We start from the raw sequence: 22,874 nt of genomic DNA, 5'->3' as shown, positions 1-22,874 counted from the left end.
TTGATTCCCTAGAGAATAACTTCCCCAATAAAACAGAAACCTGACAATAAAAATCAATGTATATCCATCACTATAATCATTTGAGTCAAAGGAGAATGTTTTTATTTCTTCCATATTATCTTTTGAAACAATTTGGAAAGAATGCTGCTCAGGAAAAAGGCAAAGTCAGTTGATTCTAGGGATAGAGACAATGGCCTGGACCAGTGCTTCTCAAACCTCAGAGTACCTCGGCATCACCTGGCAATCTTTTTAAAGGACAGACCCTGGCTCAAGAGCTCTGCAGGAAGCCTGCCCTCCTGCATACCTAGCACGCCCCCAGGCGAGGCTGCTTCTGCTGCCCGTGGGCGGCACGGGGCGGCGGAAAGGCCCAGAGGGGCACTGGTAGTCTCATCTAAATCTGGTACCCCCACAATCCTGCTCATCAGTCACAGAGTTCTGAAGAAGGAAGCAAAGTGAAAGTTCATACTGAGCCTTAAATCAGAAAGCTGGAAGGGTACTTAAGGGGAACCTGATTTATTTCCCATCACATGGTGTTCTATAGTATCACATAGAAACCATCCCAGATGGCTGAAAAAGTATGTTTGTAACAGTCTCCCTTGAAGACAGCCTGCAACATTGCTTGGTAAGTTCATTCAGTTTTTAATAACCTCCATCACATTTAGCCAAAACTCCCTTTTCTATATCATCAGCTAATTCTTAATGTCCAGACCTCATTAAGGCAAAAAATTCCTCTAAATAATAATCCTTTATGAACCCAAAAACTATTCACTAATATATAATCTCATAGTTTCCATTTTTTACACTAAGCTATCTCAGATGGTTTAGCCTTTTCTCAGTGGGGTATTTCTTGACTCTTTAATCATCTGCGTAATCTTACCTAAGTGATGTCATTCCCCCTAGAGAGTAATTTATTTTATCCTCAGTTGAAAAGCATCCACCCTCTTCTTTGTTTTCATTCTTTCAACCCCTAATGGCCTACTTCTTTTCAAGAATTTCTATATCATCTTTATAAATCAATACCATCTCCTTAATTCTTAAGATCTTTTAGTAAGTAATCGCCAAAATCTCAGTGTTGTTATTTATTTGCAAAGAGACCACAGTTAAGATACAAAATTATCATCATGTTGCACCTCTGATGTTTTTATGTTTTTTTTGTTACCTCTGAAACAATCTAATAGTTCCTAAATCAAAATAGTTCCTAAAATATCCATATATGACATATGAACCAAGCTAAAATATAGGGACTTTTAAAAGAAAATATAACCTTTTTATATTTAGTTTTTTAAAAACAGCTTTAATGAAGTCTAATACACAATATACTGCAGATATATAAACATACAATTTGATACTTTTTTTTACCATCTTACCCATTTTTAAATGTATAGTTCAGTAGTGTTAAGTATATTCATATTGTTATATTTTTAGCTTTTTAATACAAAACCTAGCATTGAGTAGGTATTCAATAAGTAAAATGCATATCAGACACAATTAGATACAAATCCCTCTTACTAGCTCTGTGACTTTAGGCAAATTAACATCTTAGATTGAAAGTTTTCTTATTTTTATTTATTTTTTTAAAGATTTTATTTATTATTTTGTATATAGAGAGAAGATAGTGTGAGTGGTGGTGGTGGGGGGGCACAGGGGGCAGAGGGAGAGGGAAAGAATGTCAAGCAGACCCCACACTGAGCATGGAGCCCTGGAGCCCTATGTGGGGCTGGATCCCACAACCCTGAGATCACGACCTGAGCTGAAACCACACGTTGGATGCTTAACCAACTGAGCCACCCAGGCACTCCTGTAAGTTTTCTTATTTTTATAACACATATAATACCTACATTATAGCTGTTCATACAGATTAAGTCAGATAATATCTATAATATGCCTTGCACACAGAGGGCATTCAATAATTACTTCACTCTTCTCTAAGACTATCACTAGTACTTTGAATAGCATTTTTCACATTGCAAGCATTCAATAGATGTGTTGGATAGATGAATCAAAATATATAAATAATCAAGTTGAGTGTTTGGACAAAGAAAAATCTCTGGATTTAGTTAAGTCCCTATTGATAAATTCCTATCAATTCCGCAGACTTAGCTTTTAAAGGTTTCATTCCCAGGGTTAAACACTGTAACAAAAACCAGATACCAGATTTAGGTGAGATTGTGTCTATCTAGGTCATGTGAATTATATTGGTATAAAAAGCCATATTAGAACGGCTTAGAATTTTTTAGAGAAAAGATAATGTAAATGAATTATATTGTATTACATAAAGATTATATCAATTTGGTGGAAGCCTTTATTTAGATAGGAAAGACTACGACCATTTTACCTAAAAGGATTTTGTTCAAAATAATATTGTCACAGTTAGCTGACAATTAAGGGGTAAGCCTCAAACAGAAGGTGGTAACAAGCAAGTTCAGACTTCTCAGTGCTCATATAGACATCTATTCACTGAAAGAACACATGTATCTTAGCATAGCCACTGATTAGTGGGGTAAATTTGGGTGTCCTGGGCTACCTAAAATTTTAATTTCTCATTTGTAAGATAAGAATGAAAATGAAAAGTTGTGTATGTATTAAATAATACAGTATTTTATTACAGCCTTTATCAGTGTCCAAAAATTTTAGTTGTTTTCAGACTGTTTATGCAATATACACGTAGCCTCCTTCCTTTGTAACAAAGAAATTAGAATTCTTGAACTCTAAATCTTCAAGATATGATATATCCAATTATGCTTCTATCTAAAATAGAAACGAATGAATGGATTTGTATTTGTGGTTTCAGATTGAGTGATGATTTATGGCATTTGTTTTCATATAATAATGCTATTATTTCTAGGTTTTTATTATAAGCCTAGGTGATTACATGATTACTAGCAATTCTAGTTATAATTATATAAAAAATTTTCCCCCTAAAAGGAGCATAATTTTATTAATAATCAGGGAACATTAGTTTTGGTGATAAATGTATTATTAAAACTATAATTTCAGGAAAAAGCATGTAGATTTTAAAGCAAATTTGGAATGGTTTTGTCATGAATTTGGCATTAGCAAAACTGTTGGCAAGTTCTTTTAATTAATATTTTGAAGTTGTACAGAAACATGGTTTAAAGGCAAATAGCTAATTCTATGTTAGGTCAAACAATAAGTTCTCCAGACAAACCCCTTGCCCAAATTCCAACTCTCCAGAAGACTTTAAATCTCTTAGCTTATTCTTTTGGTATTTATCATCATATCTTTAAATAATTAGCATAACACACTACTCCAGCTTTTTTCCATTTTTTGGCTTGATTTAGTGACATTACTTTTGAGGCAGCTTTATTTCTCCCCATACCCTTTACACATGTGTACACTTCCTCAGCCCCCTCATCCCAATAGAGAAAAGTCATAATTTTGGCTAGATCAATACCCAGTGCTTATATTGTTATGAATGTGTAAATGCTATGCACAGTTGAGCCGTGTAGTTTAATATAATTACTTTTTATATTTTTCACACCTAATTTTTGTCATTTTTGTTGTGGACATTTGTTTCTTTTTCCTAAGATAATTTTTTTCATTCCTTAAGTTTCTGAACACTTATCACTAACATATCTAAACTCTCCTCCAGTTGAAAAAATTTCAATATATTCAGATTCATTAGGTATTTGGTCAATGTTATTGACTGAATAAATCTCTCAGAGCCTTTTGACCTGCTCCAGTTTGCACTGGTTGTTCTCTAGACCTGATGTATAGCTCTCATCCTGGGAGTTCATTTCTTCCTTTTTAGGAGGATTGTATTTGTCCATCTCCTATGTTAGATTGCTTGTCTTCTGGATTTAATGTATTTATTGTTTTTGATTTATTCATTTTGTAGAGCGCATAATTCCATAACTTCAATAATTTGGGGAAGGTAAATTTTTGAGAACTTAGCTGTCACTAAATGAACTTACTGTACTTCTACACTTCTACACTAATTGATAGTTTGGTCGATATAGAACCATAAACCAGAAATCATTCTTCCTCAGAATTTTGAAAGTGTTGCTGTATTATCTTCCACCATCCAGTGTTGGGTTCGGGGGTCTCAAGCCAGTCTGATTCTTGTTTCTTGTATGACATCGTTTGTTGTTGTTATTATTGCTATTCTCTCTGGAATTCATTTGATTCTTCCCTCTATCCACCATGTTCTGAAATTTTATAGTGATATGCCTTGGTATGGTGCTATTTTCATCTATTTTCAAGGCACAGTGTGAGCCCATTCTTTCTGGAAACTCATGGCTTTCAGCTATAGGAAATGATCTTGAATCATTTATTTAACAATTTTCTACATTTCATTGCCTCTATTCTCTTCTTTTGGAATTTCTGTTATTCAGCTATTAGAACTTGCAGATTGGTCCTCTTCTCTTTTTGCTTTGTCCTTGTGGGTTCACAGTTTTAAAGATATATATATCTTTACTATTGATTTAGTAGAGGGTTAGAAAGGAGTGCAAGTAAATGCACATGTTCAATCTACCACTTTTAATTGGAAGTCTCTATAACTAGTTGGCAACTATATACTGAAATGGAATATTTTAAAACCTCCTCTGTTAAAGTTTTATAGTCAAGAAGGATCCATCTCTTGTTTTTCTTTTTCTTATATTTGAATAAAATATCTTCTAGTGTTGTTCTCCTATGTGGAACAAAAGTATCAGTGGTAATGGTTGCCATACTGTAAAATAAAATACCGTATTTTCCAAGCTTATTGAATCGCCCTGCAATAAATAGTTAACAAATACCTGTTGAGATTTTTGAGCCTTTTTAAACCTAGACTTTCTATTATAACTAATCACAGGGAAACTCAACTGGCCCTTTCAGGTCACAGTGATGAGACTTGGTTGTCTTTTTTTTGTGTTTAGCTACCAAGAACGGCCCTGTTTATGGAATATCTTTTGCTTTGGAAGTAAAGTCAGAACTGCCCTAGAGAATCAGCAATATTCCAACTTCTTAGAGAAGATCGTGAGACAGATCCTTATTTAAGAAGAGAAATACTTTGACAAATGCTTCCACTTTGCCTACTTGGTCTCTCTGAATGGCTCCCTTGGGCCCCTGCATTTCTGAGGGGTAAATATGAGGAGATCCGATTTTCTCTTGAAGTGTCACTGTTTATGACTTTCCAGTGGCATTAGGTCCTGTAATAACTTGTTGAAAGGTCCACAGGTAAACATAAAACAAAACAAAACCAAAAAAACCCTGGATTGACTTTCTGTTGGATTGCAATTCATGAAGCAACTTGGGCCAGATGATTTCCAGGTTTGCACTGCAGGTTTTTTTAGTTTTATTTAGTACTGCTTGTTTTCCTCTCAATCCATGCTCTACATATCTATCTTGTTTACCAACATTTCAAGTGTGGTTTCACAGATTCATCAAAATTTACAGTAAATTAGAAAGGTAATGTTTCCAAGAAGATTTAAAATTACTGGTAGTAAAATAGTGACCACAACCCAGATTGGACCCTCTGGAGAAGGCTGAGGTTTGCTTTTCCTGAAATGGTCAATTTTAGATTGCGATTGAGGCAGCTTCCTGAGTGGTGAGTGAGTTAAGGAGAAGGACTTTAACGAGCCCATATGTTTCCAGTTCTGTAATTTCATCCTCTTGGTATAGATCCATCATGTTTTCCGAAAAGGTATTTTTATGTCTTTTTTCCCCTAAGCAACAGAAAATACAAAGCCACACAAAACACTGCAGTGGTGGTTTTGTTGTTGTTGCTTACAATTAAACATTTGTCAAAATAAACCTGCAATCTTGTAAAGGCAATTGAGAAAATGTTTTACATGACTACTTCAGAGGTTTAATTATCTTAGTGTTACAGATGTAAAGACCTCTCCCAAATTCTCTCCATTTAAGAAAAAAAAAACTAAACGATTCCTCCATTTTCAATATATAACCAAAATATAGTGACACTGGTTTCAATTAAAAAGGCAGCAAGCTGTAAGTGGGTGTCAATTATTTGTTTATTTATAGTGAGGAAGAGAGAAGAAAGAAAACAAGGTTGGGGTAAGGGCTGTAGTCCAAATTTGCCAAGTTCCCAGGTGAGTGCTCTATTTGAATTAAAATATTGGTTTTGCCAGCTCAAGTCAATAGAGACTCCTTTCTCCACAATTCCATGCAGTCTATAAAGAACAAACCTCAAAGCAATTCACTGGGTACATATTTGGTAGTTGAAGCACTCTATCTTGCAAGGCACATTAAAAGAAAAATAAAATACATTCAGATACCGCTCCTTCCCAGCTGAATCTAATATGACCACAACAAGAAGTACAGAAACTAGCTACAGGTGAACCTCAAAAGGCTTAACTATCAGGTCAGCATGGGCTTAACTAATCTGCCTCCATGATTTGTAAAATCGAATTGACTCCTCAATAAACTACAAGGCTAAGCACCAAATTAATTTGAAATGTTTCTTGAAATGTAGCTGTATTCCACCCCACTTAATTTTGAAGTTAACTCAATAAAAGAGGGATCTAATCGTTAATGTTCTTTATAATCAAACTTACTTTAACATGGGGAAAAAAATACACAACTTGAGTTTTTTTCCATATCCCCTCCCATAAGTACTTTGGCCCTGTACAATTTTTATGTTCAAAATTACATGTAAGGCCATTTATTTTCTAAACATTTGATGCAAGATTTGCATGAGGATTCAAAATATTAATCAGAATTTCCCCCTACTCATTCCAAGAAAGAAATAAATTCCAGACTTAAATTGTGAGTAGAATTTTAGCTTAATTAGATGCATATGACCAGTTTTGTTGCCTAAATCCTACGAGTATTTCCAGCTTTGGATTTACAGAATTATTACATTTATAAACACAAAATACAAACTTAGACTTGCTTTAATGTTGGAATGGCATAAAACAGTTTGGCTGACTGAGCAGACACAAAGATTTTCTCCAAATGTTTCCAGACCACCAGTTTTCTCACATATGCCTACTGGGCAGGAGGCAGGAATAAGAAAGATACTGAAAGGGTGGACCGTAGACATGGTTTCCAATATTGCAGAACAAGCACACTGATAGGAGAAGGACTGATCCAAACAATTAGCAGTTCTCAGCATCTTCTGGGGTCTGTCTCTGGAAAAGTATGTGAATAACATACAGGTTTTTTTTTCCTCCTGCCAGTAGATATAGTCAGTTGAGACCAGCATCAGAAGAAAAACTCATTCAAAGCCTTTCAACCCATGAGAATGAGAAATAACCACGCACAAATTCTGCCCTCAAATCTTCCAGCAATGCTTTATGAGACCAGTGATGTACAGCATTAACCTTCAAGGAACTCAAGGCAGAGCATATAAGAATGCTGAAAAGGTCAGACCTTCACACCGTAATTACTACCAAAAATTCATAGGATACTTTCTGTGTTAAAATTTTCCAATTATTCACACTTATAAAAACATCTAACAGCATTAAAGAGGAAAATGACTTTCTCTTCCAGTTTTAGGATAATTGGGCAATGCTAGTTGTGCTTGTTAGCAAATAAGCAGGATACACTCACTGCATCCCTCTTTTTTAACTTAAATTTGAAATACAATAGTGGCAAGGGTGGTTTTATTTGGTCTGAACATTATAAAAGCCTTTACATTCCTTTAGGGCATAAAAATAGAAATCTGAGACAAAAGCTTTGGAGACCACCTGGATTTCTATTCAGATATATGTTCATTCCACAGTGCTGGGAGCCATGTGGCTTGAAGTGGTTTTATTTTAATGAACTTGTCCCATTCTCATTTAGAAGACCTCTCATTTTCCAAGACTCCCTGACACTGGTTTAAATTCTCTCCCTCTTCTTTGCCCAGTACTCAGGAAACTGGACTTGCTTCTGCAGAGTGTTGTAAAACTGTGCCCAGGTTTTCATACTAGATTGCATTTTCCACACACTCAGGACACAAGCAGGGGGATGCAATTTATATCACTAATATCCAAGGAATGGCAAGAAGTAAATCTATTCGACTTCTTGGATCCTGTGGACCATGATTATTTTAAAGCAGGAGAAGCTTAGACCAAGATTGCACAGTTACTATGGTCTGCGAGGCAATCTGGGCTTTTCCAGTGTGGGAAGGACAAGGAAGGGGGAAAAAAAGCAACAACATGTATTTCTATTATAATTTAAAGATCACCTAGACTTACGTGAAGATGGAGCCTGTTACTGCAGCGTGTGTGTATGTGTGTGAGTGTGTATGAGTATGTATGTATATGTACAGTATTTGCTGATGTGGGAGCAGAAGGCTAGCTGAGGACAGAACACAAGCTGTCACCCCGCAACACCCCCCAATTCCCAGATGGGATCTGTGTGACATTTCTCAGGCACTCCTGGATGCCCTAAAGCTAAGGGAAGGGAAAAGCAAATGGTTAACTTATAGAGATTACAGTCCAGCAAGACATGAGTTTCCCTCAGTTTATAAAGGTTTTAGCGATTCATAAGAAAAAAGCAATCTTATCAACAACCTAACTTCCAGAAGGAAACTCCCAACTGTCTTAATGTTAATGCTTTACTAGAGGGAAGAACAAACTTAACAATGGCAAGGCCTCCAATATCTTGCAGGTTCTCTTTAGCATACAAAAATTCTTTTGAAAACCTCCAATTTTCCTTCCCCCAACGCCCAAGTATATTATCAGTGCCCCCCTCACAACCCTGATGCAGCGGCTCTTTCTGCCCATGGGTCCTGTCCCTGTGCTTTAATAAAACCACGATTTTGCACCAAAGATGCCTCAAGAATTCTTTCTTGGCTGTAGGCTCCAGACCTCACACCACCAAAACCAAACCTCACCTATATTCCAAAACTATACTATTTGCCTTCAAAGAAATTATACTCTATTGAAGAAAATAGATACCATAATGCTCTATCATGCAAGACAAAACAAAGCAACTATGATAAGCTTATATCAAAAGGTATCAGGGAAGCCTGGGGCTTGGGCAGAAAAATTCCATTTAGGGCTTTCAGGGAGGCCTCCCAGAGGAACTGAATAAGATTTTGAAAGGTAGAAGCAGGGGTGGAAGGAGTTAATTAGCTGAAACTCTACAACTAAATAGAAAGCCACACTTGCCCACAGGAGAGTTCTTCTGTTCCATATTCAAATTCCCTCACAATGGTCACCAACTTGACTAAACTCATAAAATGCCACAGTTGTCAGTTCTGAAAAATATTACTGCTCCTATCTATAAAGGTAAGAAAGCAGAATTACATTACTTGCTATTTATAAAATATAAGAGCAATTCTTATCAGATTGGAGCTACAAGAAGAAAAATTTAATATTTGTAATGTTTATATAGAGATTTATCTCTGAGACACTCCTCTCATATACATTATTTCCTGGTATAATCTAATATTTGCTAGGAATCTTCCTCATGTTCAATACTTTTTAGAACTGTAATAAATAATCCAATTCAATTTAAAAAATAATAATGTTTTCCTCCAAATTCTAATAATCCTGTGATACAATCTGTCCCCAGTTGTGGTTACATGTAGTAATTTCCTCTCCTTTTCAATTTCTTTGTCAAGTTCTTTTCTTTGTCCCATTAATTTTTTTATATGTGATCTTTTGGTTCAAAGAGGTCATGAGAGGTTGGTCGGGTTCTTTAGAATTCATAGTTTCATGAGATCTTTTCAATTTATTTATTTAGTGTTCCAGATATTACTCTCTTGAAATATTACGTAAAACAACTAATGGACATCATTGCTGACTGGGTCAGATGTTTCATTTGGACATTTAAACTGAACTGTAATAAATCTTATGTGAGTTTTTTTTTTTTTTTTCACTTTTCTTGATGCTAGAGGTTTAGGTATGGGGAGGCAAAGCTGCCGTTATATGTATTATATATATTAAAGCTATCTGCACCAGCAAACCTCTTTTCTGAAGTAAATTTCCTTTCTCAGCAGATGGACCCTTCCTTTGAAATAAATATTTAATTGCTGTGACCATTTGCACTCATAATTTTTAGTATAGATTTTAGCTATGACCATATTTGGATTTTCATGTCAGTCTTTTGCAAGTCTAAGGAGAAAATACTCATCTGTCCAATTTAATACAAGCTAAATATTTTTTCTTGTTAATGAATGTGTAAGTACACCATTCCTCAATTTCTCCTTCCCAGAAGCACCCTAGTTATCTTACAGGAAGCTGACTCCCTGCTACTTCACATATAATCTTGGAGGTTAGGTATTGGTCAGACCAACTATCCACTATGGACTCTCCTAACAATCAAAGTCTGGATCCTGGCTAAGTAGCTGTCCTTGTTTCCTGCATATTTTTTTTTTATGTTTTGGTTCTCTGGTCTTTCAGTGATTCTATGAATCTTAATACATTTGCCATATTCCCCTTTTAATTTTGATATTTTACTTAAGATAGACTAAGACAGTTTGAGTGGCTTGTAACAAAGAATCCAGACAGATATAGGAAGTATCATTATGAGAAGAAATCCACAGAAAAGAGGAATGTTATCAAGGTCTTATTGAAAGGTTGAGAGGATTCAAAATCACACCTGTTAGAAGAACATTAGAAAGCACAATCCATTTTTAACCATTTGACTTAAAATAAAAAGACCCTCAAAGTGACTACAGAGTACATAATAGTATTGTATCTGTGTTATTTTCCTAGCATTTATAATTATGTTGTGGTATATGACAGAACTCCATTTTTTTTTTAAGAAAATACGGAAGTCTTTAGGAGTAAAAGGGCATCATGTCTATAATTTCAAAAAAATTTTAAAAAAGTATAGCGAGGGGCACCTGGGTGGCTCAATCGGTTAAGTATCTGCCTTCAGCTCAGGTCATGATCCTGGAGTCCTGGGATCAAGCCTCTTGTCTTCTGGCTCCCTGCTCCATGGGGAACCTGCTTCTCCATCTCCCTCTCCCTCTGCTGCTTCCCCTGCCTGTGAGCTTGCTTTCTCTCTGTCAAATAAATAAATAAAATCTTAAAAAAAAAAAGTATAGTGAGGTGGATAGATATAAAGCAAATGTAGTAAAATGTTAACATTTGGAGGTTTGAGGTAATGAGTATTGGCAGCTAAGATTTCTTTGTATTATTATTACAAATTTTTTGTAAGTTTGACATATTATCAAAATTTAAAAAATTTTAAGACCCTTTAAGTTGTGGTGCATAATTTATAGGCTCATCTAATCCACTCTCCCTTTCGTTCATAATTTGGGAAACGTCCCTGAGAAGTTAAGAAAGTTGCTCAAGGTCACATTGTTCAACATTGGTAAAGGTTTATCCAAGGATAAAACAATGCAGAGAGCAGAATAGAGGTCTCACTGAAGTTCCAGTTGAGGAGGTCAAAGAAGAATCAAGTACAGGCCATAAGGAAAAGGTAAGAAAAGTTGGATTGAGAAAGGATCCATTATGGAGAGACAGAGCCTTGAGAGTCCCCCAAGGTGAGTTGGGAAAGGAGTGGGGGTGTAGGTGGCAGTGTGTCAGAGTGAGAAGTGCAGCTCAGAAGGATCCCAATACATGCATTTTTAGTGAATTTACTTGTCCTTGAAAACTGACACACTGGTTGCCCAATATCCTGGATGGAAAATGCAGGTGTCTGTCACAACATTTATAGACACAAGCAGTTGTAATATAGATCATAGCCTTGGGCAAGTTTCTTCACTTACGTGGCCTCAGTTTTTCAGTAGTAAAATAGGGATAACAGGACCTCATGGGTTTTAGTAAGCAATTACAGGTTAAGTGCTTATAATAATGTCTGGCACATACTAAATACTCAATAAATACAAAGTGCACAGTACATATTAACTATTAGCTCTGATCTAGGGGTGGATATATATCCCTGTTTTGTTTCTTCTAAGTATGTAATTTTACTTAAGTGTTAATATGTATGTATTTATGTAATTTTGAGTTAGTCAGAGTTCTAGAAAAGGTATGAACTATCACCTGAATTGTAAGAATTGATCAGTTCCAGTGAGCACACATAATGTCTGTGTGTTGCAAAGAAATGGACTGACCAAAGAAATTCAGGAATAAAACTGAACATGCATACCTTAATCTCTTATCTCCTGGGATATGCTTGCTCTGAATGACCTTATTAACTGTTAAATAATGGTAATGAAAGTATACTCACTGAAATAAATAAACTAACGCAGAAGAATCTATGTTCCGACCAGGTTCTAGGTTCTGGGTATTCACTGGTGAACAACAGAAGTTTCTGCCCCCATAGCATTTATATTCTAGTTAGAGAGGCAGATAATAAACTAATAAAAAATGTAATATGGTAACAATAGTGTCATATAGTAATACATTCTATTTGGAAATATATAACAGGGTAAAGAAATCAAAGTTGGCAGAAAAGTGGTTTGTAGATAAAGGGAACAAAGAAGGCCCTCTAAGATGTGACATTTGAGCAGACATGAAAAGGGTGAAGTGTGAGTCATGTGAAGTTCTTTGTAAGAGTGTTCCAGGGAGGGAAAGACAGCATGTGAGAATGACCTTGGTGTGTTTGTGGAAGACAAGAAAACCATGTGTCTACACTGCAGTTGGGAAGAAGATGGGCTTAGAGAAGAGATTAGAGGAACAGCTAGGGGCCAAGTTGCATAAATTCTTATAGGCCCAGCTAAGGAGTTTGGCTTTTATTCTTGTTGGGCACAGAAGAAACAGGACCTGATTTGTGTTTTTAAAAGATCACGCTGGCTGGTTTGTGAAGATTTGACTTTGGGGAGGCAAAATGGCAAGCGGACCAGGTTGAAAGCCATATAATGGTGGCTGGGGCAAGGTGGCTAAAGCAGTGGTGAAACGGGGTCAGAATCTGGAAATACTCTGAAGCATTACTGGATTAGATGTGGAGTGTAAACAAAAGAATGAAATTAAAAAAAAAAAACTTAGATATTTGGCCTGAGGCAAAGAGTTGAACAGTGATACCCTTTTCTGAGAAATTAAGACTTCATTTCTGGTCATGTTAAATTTGATATGCTTCCCTAAACATCTAGGTGAGTATTGTGAACAAATAGGATAGAAAAGTCTGAAATGCATAGAAGCAGTCAGAACTGCTCTTGAAGGTGAGAGGCATCTCTAATTGTGTCTAATGTTGCTAAAATATTGAAAAGATGGGAACTAATAAATGATCACTGACATCAGAAAAGTGAAAATTCTGTTATAATAATAAAAATACTGGATTGATAGAATAATAACAAAAGCCTAATTGGAGCGGCTTAAGAGAAAGGAGGAAATAAAGAAGTGGAGGTAATGACAGACATCTCTTTCCAGAACTTGTGCTAAAAGAGGAGTAGAATCATGGGAAAATAACTGGAGGGGAACCTGCGGTCTAATTTTTTTTTAAAGATGTGAGATATTTTTGTATGTTTATAAGTTGACAGAAATGCTCAATAGAGAGAGAGAAAAAAAATTGATGCAGGCAAAAGACAAGATAATTGCAGAAGCAAAGTCCTTGAGTAAGAGAGAAGAAATAGGATATGGCTCTTAGAAGCAGGACAATCCATCCATTTTTTTTTTATTATGTTATGTTAATCACCATACATTACATCATTAGTTTTTGATGTAGTGCTCCATGATTCGTTGTTTGCATATCACACCCAGTGCTCCATTCAGTACGTGCACTCTTTAATACCCATCACCAGACTAACCCATCCCCCCATCCCCTCCCCTCTAGAACCCTCAGTTTGTTTCTCAAAGTCCATCATCTCTCATGGTTCGTCTCCCCCTCAGATTTCCCCCCTTCATTTTTCCCTTCCTGCTATCTTTTTTTTTTTAACATATAATGTATTATTTGTTAATCCATCCATTTTAACAGGAGGAAGGACACACTGTTCATAACAGTGGGATATTATACAGCAGTGAACATGTATCAGCTAAGTGTCATGGATGAATCTCACAAACAAAACTGAGCAAAAGAAGCAAGTAACAGAAAAATGCATGGGGTATAATCATTCAAGTCCAGGGAAATAAATTATATTGTACAGATATAATCTTAAGTACAAAACTTCTTTTAAAAGCAAGGAAATGATAAACACGAAATATAGGGTAATGGTGATAGATTAGGGCAGAATGTATACAGGTAGCTTCAAATTTCTAGTAAAGTCTATTTCATAAGTTGGAGGTAAGATCACAGCTCTTCATATTTCATGCTTCTTTGATACTTTGATATGCTACTTTGATACTTAGATACTTTGTATTAAATAATACATAATAATTTTAAAGTATTCTACTAGGATTTCAAAGTGGGTAGCCTTGGGAACATTCTATATGACTCTACAACACATAGAAAGTATCTACACTGACTTCTGGGAGTCATTAACTTCAGAACATCAATGAGAATTCTGTGGAGTAATCACTTGAGCCTATAGACCCTCCAGCCATACTGGAAATATTTTTTAATACATTTAGCTTTGTTGATAAATGATCAGTCCTACAACAAACCTTATCTCAAATTAGGAAAGATGATTTTCCAGTCTTCCCACACATAGCCAGCTGTCTTCCCTAGTTAAAAATCTGAGACAAGATGGTACTACTACTAACTTCATTTTATTCCCACTTTATAGGTTTTGCTCCTATCTTAACTAATGTCCTGGCCAAGACTCAACAAAATATTGGATCTGTGTGTATAAAGTTAGGCAATAAATGTTCCTCCCCACTCCTTCCCTGCCTCTACCTTCAGGACCTACACTCTCTAGCCCTATGTTCATTAGATTTTTTTATTGTCCCAAATATATCAGTTATGTTAAAACAAATTCACATTTTCAAAACAAGTATTATAACAAAACTACTTTTTTCAGGATTCCCTCCTTTAACCAGCTTTTTCGATAACACTAAAAACTAAAAGCTGGGTGCCTGGGTGGCTTAGTTGGTTAAGCGACTGCCTTCGGCTCAGGTCATGATCCTGGAGTCCCAGGATCGAGTCCCACATCAGGCTCCCTGCTCAGCAGGGAGTCTGCTTCTCCCTCTGACCCTCCCCCCTCTCATGTGCTCTCTCTCTCTGATTCTCTCTCTCTCTCTCTCAAATAAATAAAATCTTTTAAAAAAATAAAATAAAATAAAATAAATAAATAAAATAAAAACTAAAAGCCAAACTGCACAGACAAGGGTACTCATTTACCTCATAAAACTGTAGCACAATGTTCCTCAAATTGAGGCCCAAGGACCCAGACAGGCTGAAGAAGGGTTCTGGGGTCAGAAGTCTCTGCTGAGGGATGTCAGTTTAACATTATGGCTGAGGATGTGGAAGAGAAATCATCATAGGGGGTCTGAGTGTTGACTGGACTAAGCAGCTGTCCATCAACACCATTCAACAAACGAGCTTAGCTCCAGAGAGGTTTTATGTCAGAAACCTAGGACTCCTTGGGAGATTCTAAGGAAAGCAGGTTTAGGGAAGTCTACTTTTTTTACCCTCTCAATTTACTTGAGCTAAAAAAATAAAACACAGAAATAGCTCACCCATACCCACCTATGGCAACCACCAATCCATTCTTTATATCTATGAGCTTGGTCTGCCTATCTGTCTAGCTAGATGGCTAGCTATTTTAGATTCCACATATAAGAGAGATTATATGGTATTTGTCTTTCTCTGACTTATTTCACTTAGCCTAATGGCCTTGGGGGTCCATCCATATTTTTGGAAATGGCAAGATTTCATTCTTTCTTGTGGCTGAATAATATTTTATTATATATTTATATAATAAATATATATAATCACAGTTTTAATGCATTCATCCACTGATGGACACTTAGGTTGTTTCCACATCTTGGCTATTGTAAAATGCTGTACTGAACATGGGGGTACATATATATTTTCAAATTAGTGTTTTTGTTTTCTTCAGATAAATACATAGAAGTGAGATTGCTGGATCATAGGATAGTTCTATTTTTAATTTTTTGAGAAACCTCCACATTGTTTTCCATATTGGCTGCACCAATTTACATTCCCACCAACAGTGCATGAAGATTCCCTTTTCTCCACATCCTCACCAACACTTTTATTTCTAGTCTTTTTGATAATGGCCACTCTAACAAGTGCGAGGTGATATCTCCTTGTGGTTTTGATTTGCATTTCCCTGATGATTAATGATGTAGAGCATCTTTTCACGTACCTGTTGGTCATCTGTTTGTTTTCTTTGGTAAAATGTCTATTCAGATCTGCCCATTTTTTAATTGGATTGTTTGCTCTTTTACTACGGACCTGTATGAGTTCTTTATGTATTTTGGATATTAGCCCCTTATCAGACGTATGATTTGCAAACATTTTCTCCCATTCAATAGGTTGCCTGTTCATTTTGTGAACAGTTTCTTCTGCTGTGCAGAAAATTTTTAGATTGATGTAGTCCCACTTCCAGATTTTTGCTTTTGGTGTCTAATTCAAAAAGTCATTGCTGAGACCAATGTCAAGGAGCTTACTGACCATGTTTTCTTCTAGAAGTTGTATAGTTTCAGGTCTTATGTTTAAGTCTCTAATCCATTTTGAGTTCATTTTTGTGTCTGATGTAAGATAGAGGTCCAGTATTATTCTTTTGCATGTGGCTACCCAACTTCCCAGCATCATTATTGGTTTTTAAAAATGCAACAGATTTTGTGTATTGATTTATATCTTGCTATTTTACTGAATTTGTTTATTAGTTCCAACAGTTTTTTGATGGATTCTTTAGGGTTTTCTATCTATAACATCATGCCACCTATAAACAGTGATAATTTTACCTTTTCCTTTCCAATTTGGAGGCCTTTTATTTCTTTTTCTTGATTCATTGCTCTGGCTAGGGCTTCTAATACTATGTTGAATAAAAGTGGCAAGAGTGGGCATCTTTGATGTGTTCCTCATCTTAGAGGTAAAGCTTTCAACTTTTCACCATTGAGTACGATGTTAGCTGTGGGCTTGTCATATATGGCCTTTATTATTTTTAAGTACATTCCCTCTATACTCACTTTGTTGAGAGTTTTAACCATAAGTGGATGTTGAATTTTGCCAAATGCATTTTCTGCATTTGATGATTATATGATTTTTATCCCTTGTTTTATTAATGTGGTATATCACATTGACTAATTTGCAGATGTTGAACCACCCCTGCATCCCTGGAGTAAATCCTACTTGATCATGGTGCACGATTCCTTTAATGTATTGTTGAATTCGGTTTGCTAATATTTTGTTGAGGATTTTTACATCTATGTTCATGAGGAATATTGGCCTGTAATGTTCTAGGTTCACCAGATTTTTAAAAATGTATTGAACCAGTAATGTTTCACTCTACTTCAGTTCTCTCCTTCCATGTAATACAGTAATCATTACCTTACATAACACTCACATCTTTTCCCCTTTCTTTCTCCTTCATCTTGGACTAGAAAAAGACCAACGCTGGTTAAACACAACTCTTGGTGTACTTCATGGCTGCAGCTGGGCATGACTGGTGAAATCTATGCAAATAAGCACCACCTGATCATTTCACTCTCCTCATGTCCAAGATGAGGTGTTTCACACTATTTTCTCTGCTAAAATATCTTATTTTACTAAGAGAAGCACCTGGAAGAATCTATTTTCCTTTTTTTTTTTTTCTGCTTTTGAAGAGTTTTCATTGTTAGGGATGGGTCCAGTTTTCTTTTTTTTTTAACTTTTTTAATTAACATAATGTATTACTTGTTTCAGGGCTACAGGTCTGTGATTCATCAGTCTTACACAATTCACAGCACTCACCATAGCACATACCCTCCCCAATGTCCATCACCAGTCACCCCATTCCCCCCCCACTCCCCTCCACTCCAGCAACCCTCAGTTTGTTTCCTGAGATTAAGAGTCTCTTATGGTTTTTCTCCCTCTCTGGTTTCGTCTTGTTTCATTTTTCCCTCCCTTCCCCTATGATCCTCTGTCTTGTTTCTCAAATTCCTCATATCAGTGAGATCATATTATACTTGTCTTTCTCTGATTGACTTATTTCGCTTAGCATAATACCCTCTAGTTCCATCCATGTCATTGTAAATGGCAAGATTTCATTTTTTTGATGGCTGCAGAATCTGTGTTCTATCAATAAATTTACACACCTATCTGTTCCTTTTTCTTTTTTTCCCCTGACTTCTGCCAGTTTCTATTTTATCTTCTGTTGTCCACCTACTTCTTGCTTGAGTTTGTACATTTCACTTTCAAAGAGGTAAATTAAAAGGACATAGTTTGATCACAATTTTTATAGTCTCCTCAGTAATATATTTTCTAGTCATTATTCTAGACAGATGAGGGTCTAAAATAAAATTCCATTTTATTTAAATATTTATTTTTGCCTTACAGTATCTTTTTCTTGACACTGTTCCAACACCCTTTTCTTACTTGTCATTGAAGGAGTTACATTCCCCATTAGGGGAGGGAAGGGGCTTGTTGCCTTACACACTTCACTACCCTTTTTTGCATAAGCATTGCTTCCCCCAAATATGGCTACTTCACATTACAATTTGTATAGCTTTATTTCCTATGTATTTTTGATTCAAATCACCCAGTAACTCTTCTTCCCCTGAGCCCCTAAGGTATTTCCTGTCCTTGTTTTCCGGGGGGAAAAAAAGCAGTGGAAAGATTTTGCTCTTCAAAGAGACTTCTTACTTTCTGCAGGTGTATTTTTTGTTGGTTCTTTCAGAGATCTGCTGCCATTAGAATTTACCTCCCCTATGTAGTTTCTGCACAATTTTAATAGCTTTTACATGGTTTTTATTGTATGAATTTGTATGCTTCTTACTTTGAAAATAAAAAGATGTTTTAGAAGAATTTTTGTGTGGATAAATGGGGTCAGAATTCTCTTTGTTCCTTCTGTATGATTTCAGGTGGGGAAAAGCAAAGATGTTGACAGCTACATTCATCTAAAATTGTGTTGTTACTTTTTTTATGTCTCTGGATGCTAATCTTATCAATTTGTAGCCATTCTTCTCTACTAATTATAAGCATTTCACGCTACGTTTCTGAGTATCTCTTAAACTTTATCCTACAAGTTTTAAACACAAATTTATTATCATTTGGTTAGAAGTATTTTAGGGACCCCTGGGTGGCTCAGTTGGTTGAGTGTCTGACTCTTGATTTCGGCCAAAGTCATGATCTCAAGGTCATGAGATCCTGCCCTGTGTAAGGCTCTGTGCTCAGCTTTCTCTCTCTCCCTCTCCCTCTGCCCTTCGCCTGCTCATGCTCTCTCTCTCTAAAATAAATAAATAAATAAATATTTTTTGAAAAAAGTATTTTAAAGGTTTCAATATGATTGCTTTTTGTCTCAAATATCATTTATGGGGGTTTTGCAATTTAAATTTTTTTTTATTTTAACTTTTTCTTATAGACTTCCAACTTAACTACAATGTGATCATAGAACATAGTCTGTATAATTCCTATTCTTTGGAAGTATTAAGACTTACCCCATGCCTGGTACAGAGTCAAATTTGGTAAAGTTCTGTGTATGATTGAGAAAAAAGGAAACTTATAATCCTGCTAAGTGTGGGATTCTATATATGACTATTAAATTAAGCTTGGAACTTGTGTTGTTCAACTGTGCCACAACTTTACTTGCTTTTGTCTGCTTGACCTATGAACTGAGAAATGTTTGTTAAACTTTTCCAAAAATGGTGAATTTTTCTCCCTGTATTCCTATAAATTTTTTATTTCTATATTTTAAAGCTATGTTATTAGTTACAGGTATGTTTAGAATTATATTATTCTCCTGGAAAGTGACTATATATTTTTTTCAATGAATTCTAAAGTAAATAAGTATCTTGACACATCTCTTGAAAATCTAAGTACCTTTGAACACTCACTACTCATCTAAATTCACATGATTTTTTGTCTATTATTTTAGCTCTATTTCTAATCAGAAATATTGAAAATATTTATATTTATATGTGGGTTTATCAGTTTCTTTGCAATGTCTTCCTTATTGCATCAAACTTTTTTTCTGATGTCATTATTATTCTTCCTGAGGTACATTTTTTTAAGTTCCTTTAGAAAAAAAAAAGATGATAGCAGGAAGGGAAAAATAAAGGGGGATAAATCGGAGGGGGAGACGAATCATGAGAGACTATGGACTCTGAGAAACAAACTGAGGGTTCTGGAGGGGAGGGGGCTGGGGGGATGGGTTAGCCTGGTAATGGGTATTAAAGAGGGCACGTACTGAATGGAGCACTGGGTGTTATACGCAAACAGTGAATCATGGAACACTATATCAAAAACTAATGATGTAATGTATGGTGATTAACATAATTTAAAAAATTTTTAAAAAGAAAAGATTTGTTGGTGGTAAACTGTTAATTTTAGTTACTCTGAAAAAAAAATCTTTTCTTTTTGGTCTTAAAAAGTAGTTTCATTGTGTAATTTTAATTTCACAGTTATTTCCTCTCATCCTTTTAACATATTATTCTACTGTTTTCAGGATTTTGTCATTACTGTCAAGAAGTCTATTGTGCCTGTTATTTTTTTCTATGCAATTGAGTTTTTTTTTCCTCTAGCTACTTAGGATTTTTTCTTCTTTCCAAAGTTTCTGTGAATTTCTTTGTGTATATTTGATTTGATATTTATTGTACTTCCTTTAACTGTAGAGTTTTTTGCAAAGAAGTGGACTTAAAAATGAAGTCAATGAAGCTCAAGTTTTAAGGTCCTTCATTTGCACGGATGACTTCCAAATCTTTGAAAGGGGCATCAGCATTATGTTCAAATGCTCATATATTGTGAATTTTCAAAATAAGATATTTAATCACCAATCAATTAATTGGCTGAAGTTATTGTCTATTTCCTCTTCAACTTTCCTTCCTTTACATTTCCTTAGCATTGGGTAGCACTGGAGAAGCTGCAGGCATTTTGGGATCTGGCTTAGAGCAAGTTGACAATTTGGGTTCAGTGAGATATATTTATATAGTTTGCAAATCATTTCTATGTGCAGGTAAGTTATTACTAGCCATTCGTCCAACTGAGTGTAGTCATAGTTTCCAGAAAATATCCTAATGCCTGCCGTGGTTACTTAATTGACATCTTGATATGATAGTGCAATATACAACTAAAATCCATAATATGCCATTACATTAAAAATATTAATGACAAACTGGTAACAAGGGTCATCAGTTCAGAGAAAATTTGGAATACTCTGAAATCCTGTAATTCATAAATAGGCTTCAGGTTCCATAAATATGAATATGCCCTTTGGCTCTTTATGTGTTTATTATCTCTCACCCAGTTGTCTGTATTTTCTCACTCTGGGCCTCTTATTACTTATTTATTAGGACTTCACATATAATCTTTCATATCTCTTAACCTTTCTTTCATATTGTCATTTCCTTGTCTTTCTGCATTGTGGTATATTTTTCTCCAGATCAATCTTCTAATCCACAAATTTTCCCTATAACCTGTTGTTTAACCTTATGATTGGGTTTTTTAATTTCAATTGTTCAAAGTTTCTATTTATAAAAGCTCTATTTCTTTTCATTTTCCCAATCATCCTTATGGAGTTGTGTTATTTGTTCATTTTTGTAATTCCATTTTTATTTGTGTAGACATCTTATGCATAGTTACGTTTTATTCTGTATTTGATCATTTCAATATTTGAGAAATTTAGGGGTCTATATCTGGCATGTTGTTTCTGCTGGCTACCTCTCATGGTGGCTTTTATCTCATGTGCTTGATAATCTTTGATTGTGAATCTATATTTGGTTGATTTTAGAAAATGAACTCCTGAAGGCTTAATTTGGAGATGTTTTTTTTTCCAAGGATTTTCTTTTTCTTTCTTCAGGATCCAAGGATATGGGCAATCTGAGATTTCTTTAGCCCCGTCCATTGATCCTGGTTTAATGCCAGAATAGCAGATCAGCATTTGTGTTGACCTATGCTTCCTTTGGGCTTTCAGCAGACTATTTTTCCTTTGTTTGTATATTTTGAGGGTTACTGACCCTTGGAGTTTTTGTTTAGTTCCTGCAAGCCTAAGAATATATGAATGAAATAAGAATATATGAAGGAAAGCCTAAGAATGACATCTGTTTTGATGTAGGACCCAATTGTATTACAATAGAAGGGCCCTTCAAGGTATGTACTACTAGACATCCTGCTAGAGCCTTCTAAAAGAATGCTTTTGGTATTAGGTTTTAAGTGATTTCTCAAAATAAGGGACAGTACCTTTGTTATGATCTGGAGGCTCTTTATTAATAAGTTATATAAGTATATTAATCACAGGCTGATGAAACTGAAAAGGAACTTAGAAGTAATTTGTCCAATTCCCCTAATGCTTTACTCTCTTAACATTCTGATATAACCTGTTTGATCACAAATTTATCAAAGTATCACTAAGATGAACTAGGATTACCAAAAAATATTCATTCTTCAAGAAAAAAAAAAGGACTCAATGTTTAATGCTAAACTTTAAAAAATATCTTGAACGTTTATTAATTTGGATATTTTTCCTAGAAAACTGTCTCATGCAAGCATTACTCATCTTGGTGTCATTTGCCTAGAATTAGTTTTTCCTTTAATGGATTTATACAGACTTAAAAATTAATTATGAATCTGGAACTCTATCCACATATTCTTAAAAGGATATTATTTTCATGCAACTAAAATGAAAAGCATGTTTTATAAAAGGATGTATCTTTTAAATGAATCTAACCTGTGGAAAAAATAATTATTATACATCAAACTCAAAGGCAGTTCTTCATGCTTCCCAGAAAGTAATATGAACAGATGGATAATAAGAGACACTCATTCTGCCTTCCTCAAAAGGATTTGTAGCAACCCTAATGTTATCAGAAGTCACTTTGCACCAAAAACTTCTAAAAGACAATCTACAAATCAAGCACCAAAAAATTAAAATAAATGTGTTTTAACTGAAGTGAGAATAACTTTGTCTTTTCAAATATTTTGTCAGAACTTTACTTTGAGAATGGAAGAGTTTGGTTACCTGGGACGTGAAGTTAGCTATTAAGGGACCACCT

The sequence above is a fragment of the Mirounga angustirostris genome, unplaced genomic scaffold (genome assembly GCF_029215605.1).
Source record: "Mirounga angustirostris isolate CCGP_5_RB_7025 unplaced genomic scaffold, mMirAng1.0.hap1 SCAF_15, whole genome shotgun sequence".
Taxonomy (NCBI): Eukaryota; Metazoa; Chordata; class Mammalia; order Carnivora; family Phocidae; genus Mirounga; species Mirounga angustirostris.
Note: the sequence above shows the minus strand (reverse complement) of the source record.